We start from the raw sequence: 18,861 nt of genomic DNA on the forward strand, positions 1-18,861 counted from the left end.
TGAGCTAGCCGGACGCTTAATGTCAAACATAATCATATAAATTACCATTATATTATTAGTTATAAAGATTGTTGACAGGTTATATGGCCCTATATAAACGGCTATTTGTAAATATAACCCGAACCGAAAAAAACAAAAAAAAACAAACAGAAAAAGTAAGATTTCTTAACGAATCAACAACAGCCGTGTATATAAAACTATATAAACGCCACGATTATCCAATGAAAAGCAACGTTACAAACGTGCAGTATTATAAAAAATCTGATAAACACGTGTGTTTTTGTGACACTATTTTATTGTTAAAGTTCGTTTATAAGTATAGCTTTTATTTTACTTCCCTTGTTTTATCTGTTATATATACAACATAATATTGATTTTGTTTTTAACCTTGCTACTTATAAGCAACTGTCTGAGAAAAATAATTGAATTAAATTGAAGAAATACATTAACAAATAATTACTAAATCTGTCATCAACAGTTAAGAAAGTGAATTGTACTTCTTAATGGTGATATGCAGTGAATGTATATAGCTAGGTTTTCATTTGTTTATAATTCTTTATAAACCAGTAGGAAATATAAATTTTGTAAAGTGACTAAGATGTGTTTACGTAATCAGAAAATGCTGACTTTGTTTTATGTCATCAGTTATAATGACGATACATAAGGAAGTTTACCGCAGTAACACAAAACGTTTTGCACAATTAGATTGCTACATTGAAGTAACATCTCGACAATGTTTTTCCTTTCTGAAAAGACGCTGTTTAAATTATGTCAAAGAGATACTTCAGATAAACAAAACAGTTTAACCTCTTTCAGCTAGATTATTAAATACCTGACCGTTAAATAGAATTAGAACTACATCAATTATCAATTCATTGGACAAATAATTCAGTTCAATAATTCCCATCATATATTCAGGATTTTATCAATGATTTTCAATTTATAGGGGATGAAACATTTATTAAAGCTAAATTGTCAATGTTCAAACTTAAAACATAAATAGTTTGTTAAAACGCACATTGACAAAATGATACTGCAGCAATAATGCATGTAAAACTACATTCTCTATGTGCAAACTAAATACGAATAAATTAGCCGGTTTAAAGTAATAAAAGATGTTTAAACATTTCGCTCTTTTATTCTGATGGAATGACCCTGCAGCAAGAATGAATGTAAAACTACATTCTCTATGTCATACTATTATTTTTAGACATTTTAGCTCTTTTATATTGATAGAATGATCCTGCAGCAAGTATACATGAAAAACTACATTGTCTATAATTTATGCAACCTAAATACGAATAAATAAGTCACTTTAAAGTCATAAAGGATATTTGCTTAATTCAGTGGAAGATCGGAATATATTGCACCGAGTGAGCACCAGCAGGTATATTTCACGAGTGGTTCGGTCACACGTGAAATATGAACATTTAGTGTTCACAAGGTGAAATTTAATATAAGAATACATTTAAAACTATATTGTCTATATGCAAACTAAATACGAATAAAATCATTAAAAAAACTATTTTTAAACATTTCGCTCTATCATTCTGATAGAATGATCTTGCAGGAAAAATGTAAGGCCAGAATATATTTTGCCATAATTTTGGCTATCAAAATTAATAATATATTCCAATGTATTGCGTGATAATAAACAGAACACATTGTCGAAATTTCGAATAAATGCATTTATCACGAACACTCTCGACATAAATTGTAAAAATTGATTGTGTAAGATTTAATCATAGCATTTCTTTAGGCCCTCTAAGATTCTGTTGTAATTCTTCTTCCCTTTTTCATAAACAAAATGCACAAACATTTTCACTTCAGCTATATGTATATAACAAGGCGCAACATTATTTAAAAGCTGTCAAATTGACATGATATTTTTTCTGAAGTATTCATTGCAGCATAATGCAATATAATGGTGTTACGATCAATTCGAAGAATAAATAACATGTAGACATAATAACGAATTTTCAAAAAAATGGGATTGACAAAACTTATATTTTGTTTTAGTGTCAAAGAAACTAAACATAGACTCATATATTTTATTCCAGGCAGATTATAATACATATCGTAAACATTAGGTCTCAACAGAGTTGCGTATGTCCCTTGTTTTACAGCAGTTTGGGTTTTTACATTTTGTCAGTTAATAATTTGTATTTTAGGAAAATATTCCAAACATTTATAGATTCTTTTTTTTTCATTTTCATACTGATATAAACATGATGTATCTTTTCTTTTTTTAAATTGTAATCCTTCTGTATTTTTTCTTACTACACTTCATTTCACAATTAACATTAATTTAACTTATAAATTGTTATACCATTTAGTATGTACAATGTCTAGCATTATATGAATATAAGATTATAATCCACACACTAATTAACAATTAACACATACTTCAGGACTTTTATAGACAATGATAATCGGTGGGGGATTTTATATGTAAAATAAGGAAGACAATATTCGCAGGAGAAATTCGGAGTGTTATCATTTTCTCCATTTATGCTAATTCCTTTCATTTTGTGTACAGTTAATATTCCTCTATAGCATTTCCTACAATCTGTTAATATCACTGAAATAAAATGTGTATCCCGTTAGGATCGACAGAAGTCACAATTAATATACGTACATAAACAAATCCCTAGACAATCCGATCTTTGATTAAGTTCAAACATAGATTTGACTTTAACACGAAAGAACGTTATCATTTTATAAACCCGTTGCTCTTCGAATTGTCATTATCTAGTTTGTGCAAATTTCCAACATTGCTGGTGAATAAAGAATATTTCACAAAAAAATAAAAGTTTTAGATATCTGTATTTAAAAGAGGCATCTTACCTAGCCGGTGCTAGGGAGCATGAGAGACGTTGCACCCTCTATTATCTCTCATTAAACATTCAATAAAACACTACAACTTTGCACTAAATTTTGTTTATAATGCTCTGGAGAGACTTTCTTGTTTTTTAATTGTTTATCTAATTAAGAACAATTTCTTCAGCCGTTGCTTTCAATTTTAAGCGTGCACAATCTTACAATTCAACATGACTTTGTGCGTAAAGACGATTTTAAATTGTCAAATATCTGAATTGACCAGTCATATTTAAACTATTAGGAACATTTGTAAACCAATTAACGATGCAAATAACAGTTCTTTTTTTTACATTTCTTCAACATGTCTTATGTGATATTATTATTTGAATATCTTGAAAAAGGGATCCCTTATTAAAATCAGCCAAATAAATGAAAATGGCAGTCTCGGTTCGAAGTTGATTGTTTTTCATTTAAGGATGTTATAAGGGATTGATTTATATAACATTTGTTTACAGTTTGGCGTATGTTTGTAAGCCAGAGGATAATATAAGCGCAAATGTATTGTAAATTTAGAATTTAGCCACAATGTAAATACACAACACCACGTTCATAGTAATGCAATTCTAAAATATAGTCCATTGTAATTTTATAATAATATTTTGTTATATTATTAAATTTAATACATAATGATAATTTGTCCTTGGTTAGAATAATAGTTTTTTTTTCATTATAATTTCTTAATATGTTTACTGCAAATTTGTTACATATACCATACAACTGACATGCAATATTTCCTTCAAAAAGCACTTTTTCGCAACCTAAATATTGCAACGTTCAAACTTGTAAATTTTCAAAAGGACTCATAACAGCAAATTCATGTTTGCCTTTACAATTGTTTATAACGGGTGAATAAACACACAACCACTCGCCCCATTAAAGCAAAAAGGTACCAAGCGACATGTTGGCCAAAAATGACTTTTTAACATTTTTCATTATGTTTTAATGTTATCTTTAATCTGTAGAAATATCTCTATAGTATCATGTTTATTTACAGACATATAAGGTTATGTAAAAAGGTACTATGTCAATATTTTCCCATTTAGTAATGCAAAAAGGTACCATATGCATATCAGTTTGAGCAAAAAAGGTACCAAGTGTCACATAGTACCTTTTTGCATTATATGACTATATATTTTTTGAGCATTTATTTTAATGCAAAAAGGAACCATGTGTCACATGGTCCCTTTCTGCACACAAAGAATTTACGACACTTAAGATTATTGTATATATTAAATTGTTTGCTTGGTGCCTTTTAGCTTTTTAATTAAAACACAATCTGTTGCTAAGGACATCAAATATAACAATAAATCCCAGAGTATTGTTTCTGTTTTAAATTGAGGAATGATAACAGTGTGAAGATAATGATAGTGTATAAATGACTTCTTCACAAAAATGTGGACGTAAAAAGAAAAGTAATTGACTGTACTCTTGCCAACAAGATACATGGGTTATATGGAAGGAGAAGCATAACAGGGAAGTGTACATCTGCAAATAAACTAGATTATGATACAGTTAAATTGGTGAAACAGCATAAAGAGTAATTTCCTAAAATGAAATCTCATTATACAAGGAAAAAAAACTGAAAGAAACAATACCTATCTCATGACTATGACTTAAACATTAAAAAGATGTGGAAACTGTAAACTATTGAAAGTGAATAGAAGGAAATAAAACCTGTTAAGCAACATACATATAGGAAGGCAGTAGGCACACTAGATGGCACGATCAAGGAACAATATATTGAACATAAAAAAAACAGAAAGAAAATTCACAAGAAGAAAAGATTTAAAATAAAGTTGGAGCAAAAGGTGACACATGCGTTTATGTTGCATGTTTTGATCTCAAAGCCGTTGTAACAACCCCTTGCTCATTAGTGAGTGAGCTTTACTATTTAAGAAAACTCTGTTGCTACACAACTTGACAGTATATTCCTTATGAGACAAAAATGTTGCAGTAATGTATGGGATAAAACCAACTGCAAAGAGAAGCATGTGAAATAGCTTCCTGTTTAATAAAAAACCCTTTTCTACTTGCCAAAGTGGTTATGTCAAATAAGTCATATATTTTTCAGATTCATACGGGGGACAAAACAGAAATTGATTCATAGCTGCGTCTCCTCTTTTATATTATCACAAGTTCCAAGTTTAAGATTGATCACAAATTTCTTGTATCGGGTCACTCACAGATGGAGTGACAACTTGACTCTTGAAGGGGCAAGGAAAATAATTCCTGTATAATAATGTATCATTTAGTTGTGTTCTCTTATATCACTGGCCTGAAAATCACAGCCATACATTGCTGTGCCAATGAAATATAACCATGTTTTTGATTTCAAATATTGTACTTCATTAAAAAACAGTGTCCGAGACTCAAAACATCCATTGACGGACAAAGAGTAAACTGGCTACAAGTGGAATGGATACAGGTACCAAAGGAAAGCCCAAAGTCAGTATTTGTAAATTAGAGCTTTAATGCTGAAGATATTATGGAAAAAGAAGTTCAGAATACAGAATCTAAAGTATTATTGGACAAATGGTGAACAATATATGAAGTTATGATACCAAACCTCCAGTTTCTATTCAAAAGAAAAATAACTTGGTTACTTTGTGTGCAAAGAAAATTATCCAAAAAGAGTTCCATAATTATAATGCCACTTAACCAACATAAAGGAAAGAAAAGGATTATGTCACAATGGAATCGGATGAGAATGATTCTGATTTTGACTAGCAATGTAAGAGATTTTGACAAAGGCATTGAGATTGATCACAGAACATGCAGTGTGATAGTTGTATCAGACATTTACTGAAAACACAAGAATTTCATTTTACTATTTGTATCATTGTAGAATAAAAGTGTAACCAAATGATGCTTTTTGTTAATATTGTTGGACAAAAAAGGTGCCAACTGCCATATGGTACCTTTTTTGATATCTTCGACAGCAAATGTTAAAAATCATACAATGCAAAAAGGGCCAAGCGTTCGTATGGTACCTTTTTCATTTGTCGGTCAAAATATTTATTAGTGCAAAAAGGAACCATTTCCTTTAATTGATTAATTATCACTAATTAGTAATATATAAGCTTTCAAACTTTTTGAGCATGTACATTCAAATATTATCTAAATATATGTGAAGTTTCTTTGCCATGTTGTAAAAACCTGATTTGATATGGAACTTCAAATCTTTAAACGCGATTTTCTCGAAAACATGAAAATGTCACTTGGTACCTTTTTGCTTTAATGGGGCGCACTTACAAAGTGAATCTAATTTTATCAATTGAGAAAAAACAAGTATACCAGGGAAATAAAGAACGTTTATGTTGTTTCGTGTTTACATACCTAACAGAATATAATAATAGATCATTTATGTTAAAGAAGATGATATTAGTCGCTTACCAGTATAGACTTTCCAGCTAATATCCCTTCTTTAGTTTTAAAGCAATCAAATGAATAAATGCATAACTGCATAAATAAAGTTTAATGAAAACTCCCCAGTCATGAAATACTTAGTGTTGCGCAAGCTTATTTCATTGCAAGTAATATATTATACCGATCATGAGTTTGTTATACTGAAATACTGTGAACTCGTTACATATTTCGTACCAAATTGTATGTTATTAGTTTGAAGGTGTAATACTTAAAAGCAATTATATTATTCGTGTATACTACGAGTACAAATTTAATTGATTGATATTTTGTGGAAATAGATGTAGTTGACATAATTGCGTTTGATGATTAAGAAATATCTTTCATTCTTGTTGATGTCAGCCTAAGGCTGTTTTTACCGTTTTAAAGGTAGATATACATGTGTTATCATACATAAAATAATGTTAATGACAAATAGGGAAATAGTATTTTAAAAATTATATAGAAACATTCAAAGCCACACTTTTCATATATTAGCAAAAAATAAAAAACATCACACATCATAATTATTTAGTGACAATATTTAAGTTATTGGCAATGAAATATTTTTGAAAAGTAGCAGCTAAAACGTGCATGTCTGGCATCTGTTATCAACAAATTAAATCAAATAGAACCTGCAATTTTCTCTGCTTTAATTCCTTTGTATTGCTTTCAAGGGATCTTCCCTTTAACAGCTTTTTCGTTATATATTCTAAATACAATCTTGAGGCAAATCAATGCCATGCATTTCAACACATCTATGGATATTAAACATTATTTAAGACCTCATTAATATGAAAAATTATCCATAAAGTGTTTCCCTTTCTAGTTACATATTCCGAATCCAGCAATAATTATCAAGTAAACACTTATGATTTCTCATTCTTTATTCATATTTTGACATTGATTTACATAAATCGCTTATTTCTGTTCCTTGTCTCGTAATGAGCATAAATAAAATCAACACTTAGATACAAAATTAATGAAGATCTAATCTTTTAAATACAAAAATGTATCTTCACATAAGTCATAGTTAAATACATTACTTTGACTTGACAGGTTTAACACCCATGTGAAGAAAATAAATGTGTAATAAACAATTGAGCATATTGTCTGAAAACTTTATGACAATATCAAATATCTCAAAATCATTTGTTTGTTTTATTGCACTGTATATTCTGTACATTATAGTATTCTAGAAAGAATATATCCAAGGACCTAGTTGGTATTAAGCCTTCGGGCTTTCAATAGCAATCTAAGGTTATTGCACAGTACTTGACGCATGCTTTTGTCCACATAATTCAAATTTCATTCTTCTTAAAAAAAAATTACTAGATTTTTAAATTGAAATCTGTATAAAAATTATATTTAGGAACTTGGTTTAATTAGGAAGAACTTACTTTCTAGTAGAAACATTTTTATAATATATAATTATTGCTTGGAAATAATAAATTGCGTGGACTGCGGCTCCACTGTCCATATCTTTATATTTGCGTACATGTTTTTACAAGAGACAAAATTGGAACATATCCTTAATTTAAAAAGACGAAATCAATAACAAATTTGCGAAAATAACAAATAACAATGGGTACGCAAACCGGCGCACGCTCATAATACAACGAAATAACGTTTATGGCGTCGCAATATAAATGAAAAAAAAAATGTCACCAACATCATTGTTTTTGAAAGCTCTCTCTTGAGTTTTCAATGTCTCCGGATCATGTAATCATATCTAGTTTTCTGTTTGTAATGATGAAGCGAATTGAAAGCAGTCATCTATTCGCTCCTTTCTCCACACAAAGGTCCAATGCAAGAGCAAGCCATTATCCGCTTTTTATTTGGATAATTGAGAAATTTCGACACTTAATGGATAATATTATCTAGTGAGTTCATTTGATGATTGAAAGTATCAAAGACATTTATTCATTGAAAATACCGATATATATATATATTCTGATGAATTTAAAAAAAATGTTTTTATTTCTATTGATTGGTCAGAATTGAATGTGTTGAACCGACGGAAATTATACATACCTTTGCAATTGACGTTATTAACGTCGCCCTTGCAATTGACGTTACTAACGTCCTGACAATTCGCCGCTTTCTCCCTCGCCCATTTCTGTCTGTGATCGTGTATTTATCGTCTTTAAATCGCTTGTGCCATCTGAAACCGAGTGACTTGCTTGGACCTTTCCAGTATTTAGGGTTTGGTGTAAATTGGCTAACATGTTATCCATTTGCTACACTGAGATAATATATAGTCACTGGTTGATCTAGTTTGCACAAAAGAACACATGGCTATGTTTGTGATACTGTTTGTGAGCACTTGACATAGCGATGAATGGAAAAGATGTGGCTAAATGTTCCGCTACGAAAAACCGGAAGGGTCCATTACCCTATCAAGTACATAATATTTTACTGGTTTAGTAAGTGATAAGCTATAAGGGCATCATTCATTGTTCAAAATCGTGATTTGTTTTTGCCTTTTAAATTCGTTCCAATTAACGACTCTTATCGTTTTATTTTTGTATTGAGATTTTATCTCTTTGAAGCCATCGTTTAATATATTTATCAGTAAATAAAGAAACGCACTGTTTTATAATTTCCCTTGAGCAATTACAATTGACTGTTAATAATGATTTATGTTTACAAGTCTAACAACCGATTGTTCGAAATATGGAGTACGTAATAAATTCTGCTCTGACAATTTTAGCAAAACATATTATCGTTTATGAAAGATATGGCACAATAAGCTATTATTCAGATGGTGTTATCATTTCAAACCTGAAGACTTAAAAGAAAAAGAAATTATTTATTTGGTTAATAATAAGAGGTTGAAATGATATTTGTGGTTAAACATTGATTTTTTACAATTACTACTAGTATCATTTCAAACTCGGTTACAATTACTTTTATTATTATTCCAATTCTTTCTGAATTAATGTACCTTTAATATTATTGTTACTAATACATGCAATACAAAATGTATAACAAAATAAATGTTTTCAATATTCATGAAAAATGATCAATTTTATTATTGTTGTTTTGTATATTTTAATAATAATAATAATAAATAATAATAAATAATAATAATAATAATAATGATGATTAAAATGATTATAACAATAACAATCCCATGAGTGTTATGGTATACAATCAATACTTATACTCAATACATAATTTCTCCTTTTATAGATTTAATAACTAGAGTGCGATATATTTGCTTATTAGAATGTGTCATACAATCAGGTATGAGTTATTCAGGAACATCAACAAATTCGCAGTTTTACAAAACTATAAATAACATCTCACTTTAAACGAATCTGATTAAATCAGATCAACAAAATTCAAGTTATACAAAGTCATATATCTGAAATGTTGCTTTTACCAAACCTTAACCTATCAGAACCCATAAACAATTTGTCTGATAATATATTTTAAATAATATACTCAGGGGAGATATAAAGAACACAAACAATGTGAAGATGAATAATCAAATAGAAAATCATTGTACAAATATTGTCTCTTGGGGACTAATTTATCATTTACATCTGATACACAGTTTTAAATAGACGTAGATTATCTTTCTATACTGAATGATTATGGTAACATTTGTTAACTGCTTCATAATGAGACTATATGAGTATATTTTATTTATTGTTACCGATTTCATAAGTTTTGAAAATGTATCACTAATCAAGATGGTGCCTTTGGAGAATTTCCGCATTGTATACTATACCTTAGGAACATGTAAATCAAATAAGTGTTTATTTTTTCTTCAATGGGTGTTCTTTCAACGCTATTCATAAATCCCTCTTATCTAAAATGTTTAAATTTTTTTTTATTAAATAAATGACATCTGTCAAATGACAACCATGATTAATGTTCATGTGAATGAAACATTTGATAGCAAATTTGTCTAAAATACTCAATTATATTAGGGTTGATATATAAGAATTACCATAACTATACAACAATAGCACGAACGTATTAAATATGAATGTTCTTGAAGAATAAAACACGTTTTTGAAATAGTTACAATTTATCTTTACACTTGCAAATGGGAAGTTGTTTCATTACATATTATTGCAGGTAATATGGCCGACATATCCACCTAAATGTACGCGGACCAATTAATTACGGTAATGGCTTAATTTTGTATTACTGCTTAATTATAAAAACTAACAATTACTATCAAGTTGTATTTCTACAAGGCTGAAATGTCGATAGTCACATATCAAGTCTATAGGGATTACTCATTTTAAGAAATCGTATTTTTTCCAAATTTGTAAAAACCCTTATTGCATCCGTATATCTTAATTTCCCTTTAAAATATATGCTTATGACCGACACCAATAGGAGTCAATATATATAGGCTTCAATAAATCATTTCTTTTTCAATCTTATTTGCTTGTATCAATGTTTCTGAATTTACTCCTTAAGAGCTGGAACAGTCACAACAGGTGGTAAAAGATACAGAAAAGTTAATCTAATATATTCCTTTAAGCAATTAACATTGGTTGTCATAAATAAAGTGGAAACATTTGTCTAAAGGAAAATAAAACTAATGAAACAAACCTGAATGGAAATAGTACTCGTAAATAAATAAAATAAACATTTACCTCAATTACCAATATCGTGTTGAGTGTTGAGATACTTTTGAAACATTAACAGTATTCAGTGTGTATTTTTCATATGCAGTAAATAAATTCATTAGTAATTTTAAGAACATAAACAATAAAAAAGAAATTAATAAATTTCAAAATTGTATCAAAAAGTGTTTCTGTTATACACGAAACATATTGTTATGATGTTTAAGATATTTTTCAATAGTGAATTATAGGCAATAAAATATAAATATTATAACAAGCCAGAGAAAATAAAACATTAAAATGTACACGCCCAACGGGGGACTCGAACCCACGACCCTCAGATATCAGAGGTTCTTCAGCCTTAAAAGTCTGATGATCTACCGACTGAGCTAGCCGGGCGCTTAATACCACACACATCCCTATAATTTATCATTAATATATATCAAAAAGTTAATCTGATAACCACGTGTGTACTTTGTGATACTATCAAGTTACTGTCAAGGCAAGTTAAATGTTAACATTCGTTTATAATTATAACTGTTATTTAACTTTTAACGAATATGAAGTTTTATCTGATATATGTACAACATAATATTTAAAAAATTTAATTTTTTAACTTTGCTATGCAAATACTAGTAGTAAAAAGTGTGACAGTATAACATACACTTTTAACTATTTGAATTAGAAATTATTTGCACAAATCATTACAAAAGTGACATTTAAGAAAATGAATTCTCTTCCTGAATGATATTATTCAGTGCATGTATATTGCTCGAATTTCCATTGTCACTTATTCGTTATAAACTCGGAGAAAATATAAAATTTGTAAAGTGACTATGATGTGTTTACATGATCAGAAAATGCTGCTGACTTTGTGATATTAAAATGCATTTAACATTGTACGACAATATTATTCATTTCATCAATTATAAGATACTTTACAACAGTATCACCAAATGTGTTGCCAAATTAGTTTGCTAAAATATTCAATGAAGTAACTTTTTGAAAAAGACGCCATCGTTTCTTCGTTTACAGCTAAACGTATGTCAATGTGATACTTCAGATAAACATTTTTCAAATAAATCAGTTCAATAAGGATGAAACATTATGTTAAAGCTAAGTTGTCAATGTTCAAAATTAAAACATAAAAAGACTAATAAAACGTTTCGCTCAATTTGCACATTTCAGGCATTTTCTGACAGAACGATATAGCAGACTGAGCTCATCTAAAACTACTTTGTCTATTTGCAAAATAAAAACGAACAAATAAGTCGTTTTGAAATCATAATTATATGTTCAAAGATTCTACTCCATTATTCTGATAGAATGATCCCGCAGCAATAATCCTTTAAAATTACATTATCTTTGTGCAAACGAAATACGAATAAATAGGTAGCTTTGAAATCATAATAACATTTTTACAAAATTTCACTCTATTATTCTGAAGCAAGAATGCATTTAAAGCTATACTGTCTATGTGCCAACTAAATACGATAAAAAGTCGCTTTGAAATCATAATATTATTTCTACAAAAATTCACTCTATTATTCTCATAGACTGATATTGCTGCAAGAATGTAAGCCCAGACTTTCTTTTGTTTAACAAAATATTATAAAATGTACCAATTATTGCCTGATGTTAAACAGAACACATTTTCGAAATCTCTGATAAATGCATTTATCACGAACACCCTTGAGTGTCATTAACTACACATAAATTGTAACAATTGATTATGAAAGAGTAAATCATAGCATTTCTTTAGTCCCTCGAGGATTCTGTCATTATTATTTTTTCCCTTTTCAAACACAGATGAGAATGTACAAAACCGTTCACTTCTGCACCTATGTATATATGCAATAACATTTAAGTTGTACGGGGACTGTCCAGAATGTTTGTAGATAAGGCTCAACATTAATTATAAGCAGTTAAATTAATATGATATTTAAATATTGCTAAATTATTTATTTCCTACATAATGCTGCATATTTCTAAATCAAAAACATGTTAACAGAATTCATAGTTGCTTTAATTGCCTTCAACGCAAACTTTGTTAACTTGTCATCACATGATATCATTGCATAACATTCATAGTTGCAGTCATGACGCCGAATGCAAGTAAACAACTTAGTCAAGACGGTTTGACACGTTCGAACCAGTTGTGTTGCAAAACTGACGGAGATCTGAATATTATCAAACTTGATGGCAAGCCTTATATGACACCGACTAAGATTAGATTGATTCGAGCTTAAAAGCCAAACAAATTAAGACGGATAAAGCTAGCTAGTAAAGTACTGTAATATCAACAAAATAATTTATACTATTGAAGTATGTACATTTTCTAGCATTAAATTAATCTTAAATTATATTTCACACACAATTAACTTTTTAATAAGCTTGTTTCCATGACTTTTATAGACAAGAACAATCAGTTGGGGATTTTGAATGTAAAATAAGCAGGACGATATTCGCAGGAGAAATATAGAGTGTTATCATTTTCTTCGTTTATGCTAATTCCAGTCATTTTATGGGCAGTTAATATTCCTCCATAATATTTCCTTCAATCTGTTAAATATCAATGAAATAAAATGTTTTACTCATTAGAATCGATAGAAGTCACAGCTTATATACGTACATAAACAAATCCCTGGGGACAATTCGAGATTAGGTTCAAAAATAGATATCAACTAAAGAAAGGTATCGATTTCTAAAGACATTGCTCTTCCAATTAATTGTCATTATTGTACGCGTGTTCAAAATATTAATTCCAACTTCGCTGGTAAATAAAGAATATTTCACAAAAAGTAAACATATCAGGTATCTGAATTAATCACCTGTATATAAAAAAGGAAACTATATGGTATATCAATAGCGATGAACATTTACAAACTATAAGCGGTTCTCTACTGCAAATAAGCCGTGTTCTACAGCATGAAACAAACACAAGAGACCTAATGATTTGCATGTATTCTTGTTTTTATATTGATTTGCATGAATTGCTTATTTTGTCTCACGTTTTATAATTAGCATGAACTAATATACTTTTAGATACAAATTAATGAAGATCTCGTCTTTTAAATACAAAAAAAAATGTTTAAACACATAAGTCGAAGTTAAAAACACACGTTTGACTTGCTCAAATGTGAAATAAACAATTTAGTGTATTGTCTGAAAACTTTATGCAATATCAAATTTCTCAAAATCATTGTTTTCCTTTAATGCACTGTATATTCTGTACATGCTAGTATTCTAGAAAGAATATGCCCAAGAAACCACTTAAAACTAAGCCTTAGGGCCTTCAAGAATAATCAAAAATTATTGCACAGTACTTGACATATGCTTTTGCCCACATAAATCCAATTTCATTCTTTTTTAATATATTTTGTTAGATTGAAAAATTAAACAATATACTAGGAAGAACGTACTCTCCTTGTAGAAGCATTTTTTAAAATATATAATTATTGCTTAGAAAAAATATACAAAGGATCGTGGACTGCGGTTCTATTGTCCATACTTTTTTAATTGAATACTCGATTTTACAAATGGCCAAAATTGGAACATATCCTTAATTTATAAAGACGAAATCGATAACAAATCTGTGAAAATAACAAATAACAATGGGTATGCTCTTAATACAACAAAATAACGTTAATGACGTCGCAATATAAAAGAGAAAATGTCACCAGCATCGTTGTTTTTGAAAGCGCTTTTTTGAGTTTTCAATGTCTCCGGATCATGTAACCATAACTAGTTTTCTGTTTGTAATGATGAAGCGAATTGAAAGCAGTCATCTATTCGCTCCCTTCTCCGCACAAAGGTCCAATACAAGAGCAAGCCACAATCCGCTCTTTATTTGAATAATTTAGAAATTTCGACACTTAACGGACAATATTATCTAGTGAATTTAATTGATAATTTATAGTATCAATTAAATTTATCAATTGAAAATACCGATATATTCTGATGAATTAAGTAAAATATCTTTTTATTCAATTGGTTGGTCAGAATGGAATGTGTTGAACCGGTGCAGAAATAAAACATTATTTTGCTTTTGATGTTACTAACGTCGGTTTTGCTACGGTAAGTATCTTCCCCTTTGCCCCTAGTTTTATTTTTTTCTATTTATTCCCCCCCCCTCCCCGGGTCTCGTGTCCCCCTCCCCTGTGCCTGTTGACTTCATGGGCCTAGTGTTCAATCATTTATTTGTTTTCTTTTAGTTCCTTATCCGTTTCTAATTATTTATTCTTAGGTAGTGGTTTGCCTGCCCGTACTCTGCCTTGTGCCCTTTCCTGTTTTTGTTTGGGGTCAACCTGGGCTCCTTGACACTGGCTCTTGTTACTTGGTCGGGTGGGGGCTGCGTTCATTGAACGCCGCCTTTCCTTGTTGATCTTGTTAATCATATTTTTTGCAATTGACGTTACTAACGTCCTGAAAATTTGCCGCTTTCTCCCACGCCCATTTCTTTCTGTGTTCTTGTATTTATCGTACATGTATTTAAATCGCTTGTACCATCTGAAACCGAGTGACTTACTGCCGATTCATTTCCCAATCAAGTACATAATATTTTATTGGTTTAGTAAGTGATTAGCTATTATGGCATCATTCATTGTTCATAATCGTAATTTATTTCCAAATATTCTTGCATTCATTTATATTAATTTGCCTTTCAAATTCCATTCCAATTAACGACTCTTATCGTTTTATTTTTGTATTGAGATTTTATCTCTTTTGAAGTCATCATTTAATATATTTATCAGTAAATAACGAAACACACTGTTTTATAATTTCCCTTGAGAAATTACAATTGACTGTTAATAATGGTTTATGTTTACATGTCTAACAACCGATTGTTCGAAATATGGAGCACGTGATAAATTCTTCTCTGACAATTTATGCAAAACATATTATCGTTTATTAAAAATATGGCACAATAAGTTATTATTCAGACGGTGATATCATTTCAAAACTGAAGACTAAAAAGAAAGAGAAATTATCTATTTGGTTAATAATTAGAGGTTGAAATAATATTTCGGGTTAAACATTGATTTTTTACTATTACTATTAGTATCATTTCAAACATTGTTACAACTACTTTTATTATTATTCCAATTCTTTATGAATTTTTGTTTGTTTGTTTGTTTGTTTGTTTCATTTCACGCCTTTTCCCAATAGTATTTCAGTCATATAGTCGGGTTTCCTACCCATCGTTCCTGGAGAGTTGCACCTCTTTATGAATTAATGTACCTTTAATATTATTGTTACTAATACAAAATGTATAACAAAATAAATGCTTTCAATATTGAAATAATGAAAAATGATCAATTTTATTATTGTTGTTTTGTATATTTTAATAATAATAATAATAATAATAATAATAATAATAAATAATAATAATAATGATAATAATAATAACAACAATAACAAAAGGTTCAAACTTATGAGTGTAATGGCATACAATCTTTAATTTTACTCAATACATAATTTCTCATTTTTATATATTTAATGTCTAGAGTGCGATATATTCGCTACTTTCCGACCGAAATTTGACAAAACCAGTGTTTCTCACAGTATCAACTTCTCTACGGTCCGAGGTGGACCTTGAAACATTTCATACACATTAAACAATTCTAAAGGATAATCTATTAGTACAATACGCAATCGTGTCCTCCGAATTCAGCGCAAGACCACTTTACATGAACAAAACATGACTGGAGCAAACATAATAATGATGTATATAAGTCATGTTTGAAACTTATTTATATATATCAGAACTGATTATACTCTATTGTATTGATTGCACCAACAAACGTCTACACAATCACTCGCTAACATAACGATTAAATTGCGTGTTGTCGGGAAAATATTAATATTGTATTGTGTAAGAAAAGTGGCTCGAAAACACAAGAAACTGTGTAAGTAAGAGATTATTTTTGTATAAATATATTTCAATTACTTACGCCGTGGTTGCATACTAAATATACCCACAGGGTAAATAACGAAAATATTTGACTATTGTTTTGGGAAAAAAATAGTTTCAGGCTTCTGTCAATATAAATGGATTGCTTTATTGGGCAATATTAAAATATGTGCAAAGAACTAAACTAAGTGTAAAAGGGTTGCTTGATTTATAATATCAAGAAACGAATACTTTAATGCCAACAAAATGTTTTCGATTTTTAAACCGACATTAAGCCGTGTGAAACTTTTAATGGTCGTTTTGTCCATTTGCTCTGTTATGAAGTCAGCATTACAGTGTCTGAAAGAGATATTGGATATCATAAATAAACAAAAACATCTGTGAAGAGGAATGCGAAAAACAATTATTCATTTTGGTACATGAGTTGTGCCATGCTTCTTGACAGTATAAGATCTGATACGGGAATGTTTTGTGATAAACACATTAAATCATCTGCACATTGATACAGAAATAGCAGAAAGAGTGGAAACATCATACTTATCCATGTTATTAGGGAATAATTGTTCATGTTATTTCTTATAGGTGAAGAAGACAATTGGCATTTTTAGTAAAAGCTCGCTAATGATAAGTCTCAGATATCAATGTCATTTATATTATATAAATGGTAATTCTGAACTATTTCTTTTTCGAAAACTCCTGGAATGTATATCAATCTGTTAAATACGTATATGCAGCAGATAATAAAAACCTTTACCCTTTTCCACTTATTTATTTCAGGATCTAATGTACATTCTTTTCATATATTAACCATGAAAAGTAAGTCATTGCTTTGAGACTATGTTTACTGTCGGTAAGATATCATCCACCTTAATTAGAGTACCTTCATCATTTTAATTGCTCGGAATATCACACGTTCAAACTTCAGAAAAGACAGAATCACTTCTTTAGTACGTGTTATGAGACAAACGATACGATGACGTTTATAGAATTTGAATCATAGAATCGCAGCCGCCTATTTACATCAAAATCTTACGTTATCATGATTTGGGATTTTTGGTATGTTTTGCTTTATAGTCAATAACTCGATTATCAGTTATCTAAATTACATAAACGTTGTCTATTATTAAATGAATATTAATTCATACTCTACAAGACAAGGGCAACGTGGCAGATTATTATCAATGTCTTAATTAAAGACAATCTATAGGCGGTAGCAAGATTGGAATTTGCCATTGATTCAGCAGCGCACGATTATAATAATGGGGGAATTTGTTATGTAATAACAAAAGAATATTTATGTATCGCAGGAAGAGTTCGGAGTGTATATTCTTACGAATATTGCTGAATCATTAGACTCGATTTTGCGGCAGTTGAGGAACTCTCTCCATAGTATTTCTTACAGGATGTGTTTATATCAGTGAATGCGAGAGAATAGCTTCTCATGGTGGGGGACTGATAAAAGTGTGACGAAATGTAATAATGTACAGGTATACAAGCGTCCAAGGGGCTGGAATATTCTCGGTGGCCATAGAGGGGGCAAATCAAGATTGATACAGTGTAGGAAATGTTCACATAGAGCACTGCATAATAAAATTCCCGTATTTCCATTTCAGTGTTGTATTTTCTGGTGTTTTCTTGATTAGTGATTATTTAGCTGTTTAGACCGTGCTAGGGAGCATTAGAGACGTTGCACTTTTATTATCTCGATACATATCAATTTCACTTTTAAATTTTGTTTCGAATGCTCTGAAATACTCTCATCGTTTTCAATATGTTTTTACTTAAGAGAATTTTGTTATTTCCATCCGCGTGCTTTTTAATTTTTAGCGTGCAAAAAATCTGGACTGTACTTTATCTTATCTGTCAATAATACATGTGTTAGTCTGTAACTATAGGTGAATCAAATAATTAGATTTTTAGTATATAGAATACAGTATTATTAACTGGGACAACTCAATAAAATATTAATAAGTGAAACATTAATTTGTAATAGCTTTAAACTAAATTTAATCCTAAGAAACGTCACACAATCATGTCAAGGAAAGTCAAGCCCTTATGTCTACTTACGTCTTT

General features: G+C 29.7%; 1 non-coding gene across 1 annotated transcript; it reads right to left on the bottom strand.

Annotated features, from left to right (window-relative positions):
* Window positions 1-11,181: 11,181 nt before the first annotated feature.
* On the bottom strand, window positions 11,182-11,273 carry Trnak-uuu (transfer RNA lysine (anticodon UUU)). The gene is given in 2 exon segments: window positions 11,182-11,217; window positions 11,237-11,273. It is a non-coding gene; the product is annotated as a tRNA-Lys (tRNA).
* Window positions 11,274-18,861: the final 7,588 nt, after the last annotated feature.

Source organism: Ruditapes philippinarum, unplaced genomic scaffold, assembly GCF_026571515.1.
Source record: "Ruditapes philippinarum isolate M1 unplaced genomic scaffold, ASM2657151v2 ctg1772_1_1_1_1, whole genome shotgun sequence".
Taxonomy (NCBI): Eukaryota; Metazoa; Mollusca; class Bivalvia; order Venerida; family Veneridae; genus Ruditapes; species Ruditapes philippinarum.